Raw genomic sequence first — 9,300 nt, forward strand, 5'->3', positions numbered from 1 at the left:
CCTCTCTTTGTTCTTCTGGGAAGAGGGGAGGGGGGAAGGAAATGAGATGAATGTAGATTTGTGACTCTTCTTTAATATAAAAGTAATTTCCAACTGTCTTGGTTTTAAATTCGTTTTGTCTTGGGAATATCAACCAAATGTTCAAACAATGCAAATTCTCTAGCACAGGAAGGAACACACAAAAGCACCAATGAAATTGAAACCACAGGGACCTTGCAGTATTACCTTCTTTCCCTTCTGAGCTTTAGGTCGTGGGTGGGAATTTATCCCACCCACCACAACTTGATTCAGTTTGCTTCCTGGGATTTTGGACACTGGGGCCTTCATGGGTAAAAATCCATTTGAGAAAGAGCAGCTAATTTCCTCCCTACACTAGTAGGAAAAATTTTATTTTACATTTCACATTTGAAGTGTTCTGCAGCTTTTGAAATGCTCTACATATTTATACTTACCTCTAAAGCAATGTGACTAGTTATATGGAGCCATGATTATCCTGACATTCTAGGAGAGGGTTCAGATGATCAGAATGGTTGCCTAGCTTGACCACTTCTGCATCCTATGAGAATCAGTAATTCTGGCTCTGGTAGTAATGGCTTCAGTACAAATCCAGGGCTGCTGGTGAGGGATGAAGTTGTGAAGGCTGCACTCCAGTGTCTCGCTCCATTTATTGTTTTCTCCCCATTTGAAGTAAGATTATGACTGAAAGGTTTTTGTATCTGAAAGTTTTCAACTATATTTCTATGTGAGGGAAAATAAAGATGAGAGTTATTTCAGTGTTTTATTTTTAAAATTGGGTACATAAAAATAACCATTTCCCAACTACTTGTTAATGTTTTCTTCCTTTCTTCCTTCATTTTTTCTTTCTTCTCTCTCTCTCTCTCTCTCTCTCTCTCTCTCTCTCTCTCTCTCTCTCTCTCTCTCTCTCTCTCTCCCCTCTCTCCTCTCTCTCTCTCTCTCTCTCTCTCTCTCTCTCTCTCTCTCTCTCTCTCTTTCACTCCTTCCCTCACTTTCCCTCTCTTTCTTTCCTTCCTTCCTTCTTTCTTTCTTTCCTTCTTTTTCTTTCTTTCTTTCTTTCTTACTTTCTTTTTTTCTTTCTTTCTTTCTTTCTTTTCTTTACATGTCCATCTTAGAATCCAGTTTCTTCTGCTTAAATGCTGCTCTTTCAGAAGCTCTTATTTTTCCACAATTATGAGTCAGCAGAACTTGGCCTGAATTTTTTAGCCATCTCATATTCAATAAGATGACTTAGCTGCTCAGTTTTGGTGACTTCCACATCCCTATATCCCATATTATGAGGATCAACTTCTATAACTCTCTTAAGATATTTTTTTTTCCTTGTCCATGGGCTACTTTCCTAGTATCCTTACTCAATAATTCACACAAGCTTTATTGTCTTTTTCATATCTCTGTGTGTGGTTTGTGTGTATTGTGAGCATGTATGTGCACTCATGTATGCTATATTGTGTATTGAGGCCAATAATTGATAGAGGAATGGCTTATTTTATAACCAACTACTTCATTGCTTGAGCCAGAGTCTCCTATGGAAACTGAAACTCACCAATTAGATAGATGTCCTGACCAAAGGGCTTTAAGGATCCATCTGAGTCTTCTCCAGTGCCAGGGCTCCAGATATATGCCATTAAGTTCAGTTGAGTATTCTCTCTTCAGCCCCAGTAAAGGGGCATGAATATGCATCTGAATTGAAATAATTTAGGTGACAATAGTATTACTCAAATATAAATAACATAAAGTATTGTTTGTTCTTCTTGCTCTTAAAATTCTCTTTGGTTGCTGATGTCAGGCAGATTTTGCCATTGATTATCTGTTTCCAGGAACACTAATCTTCTACTGAACAATAATCTTTTCCATTGCCTACCCCAGTCTCTCCATTGCTTCTACCAACAGCCTCCTCATTTCCCAGATGTTTTCTTAAACCTGGAAGCTTTGGGATCTAGCTTTATCCTTCAAGCCTATTTTAGAAAACATGAACAAATATGGCTTTTATTGAACTAGGAAATACCATAAAATGCCTGACAGGTGGGAGCGATCGCCTGTGCAGGGCAGTGGAGAGGAGAAACTAACAAGCTGCTCTACTGTCTCTGCAAGGCTGCATCCCTCCCTCAGCTCAGCTTCCAGAGACATCTGCAGGGATGCTTTCTGCTGTTCACAAAGATGTTGCCACTCCTAAGGACGACTCTGACATCATCTATAAAGGTATGGTTTTCTCTGAAAAATAGTCTTAGGTAAATGAACTAACTGGAAATGTTGAAGAACAATTGTTCCCTAGAATTTTTAAATATTTCAAAGTTACTTGAAGTCTAAACATTCTTTTTCCCCTTTCTTTTTATTATTCATTTCATTCATTTACATCTCAAATGATATCCCACTTCCAGGTTACCCTTCCATAAATTCCTCATCCCACATTCACCCTCTCGTCCCCTTACCTCTTTGTCTCCATGAAGGTGCTCCCCCACCCACCTCCTGCACCACCATTCCAGTGTCTCCCTATGCTGTGGCATCAAACCTTCACAGGACCAACAGCCTCCCCTCCTATTGCAGTCAGTCAAGGCCATCCTCTGCTGTACACACACACACACACACACACACACACACACACACACACACACAAACACACTTCTTGATTGATGTTCAAGTCCCAGTGAGCACTGGGTGGTCTGGCCAACTGATGGTGTTCTTCCTATGGACTTGCAATCCCCCCTCTGCTCCTCTAGTCTTTCCACAGCTCCCCTACGGGGTCTCTGAGCTCAGACTGATAGTTGACTCCAAGCACACACATCTGCATTGGTCAGTTGCTGGCCAGACCTCCCAAGCTACATCAGGTTTCTGTCAGCAAGCACCACTTGACCACAGCAATAGTGTAGGGTTTGGTGTCTGCAGACAGGATGGACTCCCAGGTGAGATAGTCCCCGAATGGCCCTTCCTGCAGTCTCTGGTCCATTTTTTCTCTCTTTCTTCCTTTGGACAGTAACATTTCTGGGTTACAAACTGTGAGATGGGTGAGTGCCTCATCCCTCAACCTGAAGCTCATGCCTAGCTGCTGGAGGTCTCTACAGGTCCTATTTCCCCTTCTCTGCTCATTTCAGCAAAAACCACCCCCTTTGGTTCCTGGGAATCTCTCTTTTCCCTGGTATTTAGGACCCTACAGAGGCTACCCCCTATTCCTAATCCCCCCTACATACTTTCATTTGAATTCCTGACCCTCTGTAACTCACTCCCATCCCCTCCAGTACCTGATACTGCCCCCTTATTTCTTCTCCCCTTCTCTCCCCCAGGTCCCCCTCTCCTTTCACCTCTCCCTATGATCGCATTCCTCACTCAAGGAAGGCCTGAAGTATCCATACGCTGGTCTCCTTCCTTATAAACTCTATAGGGTCTGTGGGTTGAATCTTGGGGATCTTGAGTTTTTGGGCTAATACCCCCTTATCAGTTAGTACATTCCATGTGTGTTCTGTGTGAATGGGTTACCTGGTTACTCAGGATATTTGCTAGATCCATCCATTTGCCTGTGTATTCTGTGAAGTCATTGTTTTTTATCTCTGAGTAGTAATTCACTGTGTAAATGTACCACATTTCCTGTATCCATTTTTCTCTTGAGAGACATTTGGGCTGTTTCCATTTTCTGGCTATTATAAACAAGGCTGCTCTAGACATGACAGAGCATTTGTCCTTCTTAGATGTTGAAACATTTTTGGACATATGCCCAGTAATGGTATAGCTGGGTCTTCAGGTAGAACTATTTCCAATTTTCTCAGAAACTACCAGACTGGTTTCCAAAGTGGTTGTACCAGCTTGCAATCCCACCAACAACGAAGGAGTGTTCCTCTTTCTCCACATCTTTGCCAACATCTGCTGTCACCTGCATTTTTTATCTTAGCCATTCTGATTGGTGTGAGGTGAAATCTCAGGATTGTTTTCATTTGCATTTTCTTGTTGACTCAGGGTATTGAAGTGCTTCTCAGACATTTAAGATTCCTTAGTTGAGAATTCTCTGGTTAGCTCTTTTTAATAAAGTTACACTTTTTAATAGGGCTATTTGGTTCTCTCCTGTCTAACTTCTTGAGTTCTCTGTATATTTTGTATATTAGCCCTCTGTTGAATGTAGGGTTGGTAAAGACCTTTTCTCAATCTGTGGGTTGCTGTTCTGTTCTTTGCTTTACAGAAGCATTTCAATTTTATAGGTCCTATTTGTTGATTGTTAATCTTAAAGCATAAGCCATTGATTGGTGTTTGGTTCAGAAAATTTTTTTCCTTGTGCCCAAGTATGTGTGGCTGTTACCTATTTTCTTTTCTATTAGATTCAGCATATCTGCTTTTTTTTTTTAATGGAAGGATTTTATTGTGTGATTCCATATAAGAAACCATATTTACATTTGCTAGTCACCCACAAAACATGAGTCAGTACAGCAGATTCACGTATTCATTTTGAACTGAAGAAAGATGGTTTTAACAGCATTTTCCAATATAATTTGCAATGATTAGAATAGTATGTTCTCTGAAACCCGTTCTGTACTGAACCACAAATAAGTAGGTATAGTTTGGTCACTGGAACTGGATCTGAAAAGACTTAAGAATATTCCTTTACCTCCCATCTTTGCTGTTCCATCTGCCTCCCTCCATCACTGTCCTGGATTCCTCTCAGCTCCCTCACCCTTTCCAGGGACAAATATGTCTGTTCTCGAGGCATGTTTCTTTGAGAGAATATGGACAAGTCCATTCCCCAACTCTATTCTGTCCTCTTAAAATGTGTTTGGTTTTGGCAGAATAAGTAAAAAGACTAATGGGATTCTAAGAACCTAAACTCTGGTTTCCTTGCATCATAAACTACAGCCCACTCCATCGCATGTTCTGTAGGCACCCATTTTAACTATAAGACTTTGTGCTTGCCTGGTCTTTTGTCACTTATCTTCACCGTTTTCCTGAAATTTACATAAGGCAGAGTTATAATTCTGTAGAAATTTAGTTTCAGAGAGGTCAAACAGTACAGTCAAGAACCCACAGGTATAACATGCTGGAATGAGCCAAACTCATATTACCTCATCTGAGATTCTATCACTGGAATGTATTATGCCCCAGAGTTTAAGTGAATGAATTGGTAACTTCCTAGGTCCCTTTGGGGATTTATTTTATACTTCTGTCTATTTTTTCTTCTAGAATGAAACAAGTTTGTTTGGTTATCAAATGGGATCCTATTATTTTTAGCTGTTCATTCATATTTCTATCATTTATAAATTAAAGGAAGTAATTTGCTCAAATACTTTTAAGTATTGCCTCTCATAAAACTTTTCAAGTTACCTATTTCTATTTGTCAAAAGAGAGACTGCTAGCATGTAACAGACAGCACTAATTCTTATAAAAAGTTATTTCATATTTAAAATCATTATAGAACATTAAAAAAACCCTAATGGATTTTTATTCTATAGAGTACTAATCTATATTTTTCATCCTTTGTACTCAGTTTTTTCTCTTTCTTCACTTGGGAAATATAGACGTATGTCTCACTGCTGATTATCTGTCTTAAAGGAGTCAAAGGGGCTCTTGCTTTCAGAAGGGCTCTTGCTTTGTCTCCTACAAAGAACCAACCATCCTAAACTGGAAAGTGAAAATCAATATTGAATCATTCAGGTCACATGATCAATACTGCTGACATATACCCATACATAAATTTTTAAGAAAATATATAAACAATCCAGAAGAGACCAAAGAGCTATCAAAGTTATGGCCCTCAACTCACAGTAACTTGTATAATTTAATACACAAAAACCAAGGACACAGAGCTTGGGAGGGCACCTAGGAGGTTGTTTTGTGATTTTTCTTCATTTTGATTTTATTGTTTTCCTGTCTTTAGGTGGAAAGATTTTTTACTTCAAAAGTAACAAAATATTTGAGAAGGGAATTTATATCCTTCAGTTCTAAATGGTATTTTTGGGTGATTTTCTCAGCAGTCTGTGTTTCTAGAGGGAGTTGAGAAGGGTTGGTGCTTCTACAACAGTAATCTTGCCTTTGGGAATGTCCATGATATTCTTGTCAAAGTGATCTCTTATCCGCAGTCTGAATTCCTTTGGTTTTTGCTGTGCTTCATCTTTTACTGGCAAGGAAGGCACCAGACCTTTGGAATTGACATATACATCTCTCAGTAATGACAGCAGCTTGTTATCTTTTATAGAAACTTCCTCAATTTCTGAATACTGACTCAGGTGCTCCTGCAAGAGGCTGTAGGTGGAAGGGTGCTTGAGTACCATGGAGGGCTTCCTCTTGCTGATCTACCGCTCCTGTCTTTTCTACATTGAATTTCCTGAAGGCACAGGTCACGTGAGCTCCCATCCCTACATGATCTACAGATCACCAGCATATCTAGCTTTATGTGTAAGTCCTTGATGCACTTAGTCTTGAGCTTTGCACAAGGAGATACGAAAGGATCATTGTGCATCCTACAAGCAGACTGCCAGCTGAACCAGCAGCATTTGTTGAATATACTGTCTTTTTTTTCCACTGGATGGTTTTAGCTTCTTTGTCAAAGATCAAGTGACCATAGATGTGTGGGTTTATAACTGGATTTTCAGTTCTATTGCATTGATCTAGCTGCCTGACTCTGTACCAATACCATGTAGTTTTTATAACTACTAGTCTATAGTATAGCTTGAAGTTGTGTCTTATATTAGAACTTTTAAAATTAATTAATTAATTACATCCCAAATGCTTCCTCTGATTTTTAGTCCTGCTTTACAGAATTTCTTCCTCATCCCTCTCCCCTTTGCCTCTGAGAAGGTACCCGCAGCAGCATCTCTCCACCATGGTGCATCCAGTCTGCCGGAGTAGATGCATCCTCTTTCACTGAGACCAGACAAGGCAACCCTCTGTTCCATATGTGACAGAGGCTTCTGACCAAGCTATTTATGCTCTTTGGTTGGTGGCTCAGTTCTCTGGGAGCTCCCAGGGTCCAGATTAGTTGATATATTTGGTCTTCTTGTGGGGTTGCCTTCTCCTTGAGGACCTACAATTCTTCCTGTAATTCTTCCACAGGTGTCCCTGACCTAAGTCCAGTGCTTGTATGTGGGTTTCTTCATCTGTCTCAGTCAGCTGCTAGGTAGTCTCTTAGAAGACAGCCATGCTAGGCTCTTGTTTTCAAGCATAACATGGCATCAGTAATAGTGTTGCGGTTTTGGTGCCTGCCCATGGTATGGCTCTTAAAATTGGCTGGTTACTAGAACTTTTATACTAATAACAATCCAACGTTTTCATGAATTAGATAATAAGATACAATGTTGTAAAATATTTCTCTTTTTTTCCCCTCTCATATCACTTCCATATACTGACGGACTGAGATAAGGCCTGGCTCATCAGACTTAACTATCCACTGAATTTGGCTAATGGATTTTTCTAATTCATCACGTTAGAAAGGAAGACTCCCATCTTATATCCTCCACTCTTGGAAAAAGATTATTTTTATAACCCTGATCAGCAAGGTTTATATAAATACCATTAAATACCGGCTGAGGCAGAATTTAATTCTAGTTGCTAGAGAAGAAGTCTCAAATCTACAAAAAAAAGATACGTTGTGATAACAAAAAAGTGTAAAAAGATAAAAATAAAAAAGGTAATTTGTTAAAGATTTCACATTGTATATGTAGCATCTTTAACTCAAGACAATAAGTGAACACCAATGAAATGGTTTATATGTCAAACTTGAAGTAGGTATGTGGGTAGGATTTTTCTTTTTATTAATATTAAATGCCTACATCTGATGTATAATATATATGCATATTTAATATATATCCCAGCTTTGCCTCTCCAGCATATATAATGTGTAACATGATTAAAGTCAGTTTACTTAAGTACTTTCTGAGAAGACAACTTTAGCAAATCCTATTTTAAGGTCCATTTCTTATCTGAAATGTCTATTTGCCCTCTATTTCCCTAAAGTTATCCTCAGGAGAGTAAACTTGATTAATGAGCTGTTTCATATCTTCAGATAAAGCTAACATTTTCTTTTTCCCAGAAACACTTGCAAATTGCTTGATTAATATCAAAAGGCTCTGATTCACACATAACTGTTGGATAAACAAGTTGTGATACAGTTGGCAACAGGCTAAGAGTTATTCCTGTAAGTAGGCTAGAATGGAAATTGCCTTTGTAATTAAATGTAGTTGGAGGGAGTCTTTTTCCCCCTGAAAATCTTTTCCCCTCCCTCTCTTGTAAAAGGATAGTGCATAATGAGATTGAGTCAGAACCAAAAACCAAGTGGTCAGGAGTCAGAAGACTTGAAATTTATGGAAGTGGAGTAGAGTTTAGTTCATAATTTTAAGGTCCTCCCCCCGTCAGTTTTCCTTTATACAATGTACTAATGAAAGTCATATTGATTGAAAATCTTTACCCTCTCAAAAGATGTTCCTATTAACCCATTGAGAAAAAACGAGTCTGGATCCCCACTGGCCTTATTAAAGCAGATATAACTTTGAGGAAGGAAGGTTTCTAAGCTAAAGTAGATAGAGGAGAATAGAATTAAATATTCTGCCTAGGTTGCCTACCAGGTGACCTACAAATGTTCTATTTAATGTGGAAAATAAACAGTGCCTCCTTTTACAGACTTGTTAGTTTCCTCTACATCACTGATTTCTTCATCACAGACAACTGTTAACACCAAGGATGTGGGAGGTGGTTCACCCCATCTTGTTATGAAGCCCATTGAGGGATAGCCACAACAGTAAGCCAACGACAGGTAAGCCAGTGAATGATGGGCTTGGAGTCAATTCAGGACCTCCATCCGTGATCTCAAATTGGTTGAAAAATGTTGAATATTTGAAAAAAAGATTTTTTTAAAAAGTCTTAACAATAAGTGGAAGTTATATAAAATTTCAGTGCCATAAAGTTTTATAAGAACACAGCCAGACATGGTCATGCTATAAAGGTGAGGAGACTGAGTGATTACAGCCAAGACTGACTTCAGGGCCTGCAGAGCTTACAATATTTATTGTCTGTCTGTCACAGAAAAGGTGTGGTGTGATACTCCTGTTCCCTGCTTTTCCAGGCTCTGTTCTAGCTGGAACTGCTCATATCGCAATAGAACACAAGCAGTGGTCCACCAGGAAGAATTCTAGAAAGGCTGGCCCCTCAGCTTACCCTCCAGCTTTGAATATGAAAATGAAATCTGGACAAGAGAGGAGCTGTCTTGTATGCAAAAGTAATAGCTAGCACCTTAGGGTCCCTGACAGAACTGTTCAAAGGATGAATCAAGGCCAACAATTGCTTACCACCAGATGTCATATCATATGAGAAAGCTTA

At 39.2% G+C, this 9,300-nt stretch overlaps 1 pseudogene across 1 annotated transcript; it reads right to left on the bottom strand.

Annotated features, from left to right (window-relative positions):
• Window positions 1–5,834: 5,834 nt before the first annotated feature.
• On the bottom strand, window positions 5,835–6,342 carry LOC308435339 (NADH dehydrogenase [ubiquinone] 1 alpha subcomplex assembly factor 4-like; annotated as a pseudogene). The gene has a single exon. The product of its transcript is annotated as an NADH dehydrogenase [ubiquinone] 1 alpha subcomplex assembly factor 4-like (transcript).
• Between the last annotated feature and the right edge of the window lie 2,958 nt (window positions 6,343–9,300).

This window comes from Micromys minutus (genome assembly GCF_963924665.1).
Source record: "Micromys minutus genome assembly, chromosome: 22".
NCBI classification, from domain to species: Eukaryota; Metazoa; Chordata; class Mammalia; order Rodentia; family Muridae; genus Micromys; species Micromys minutus.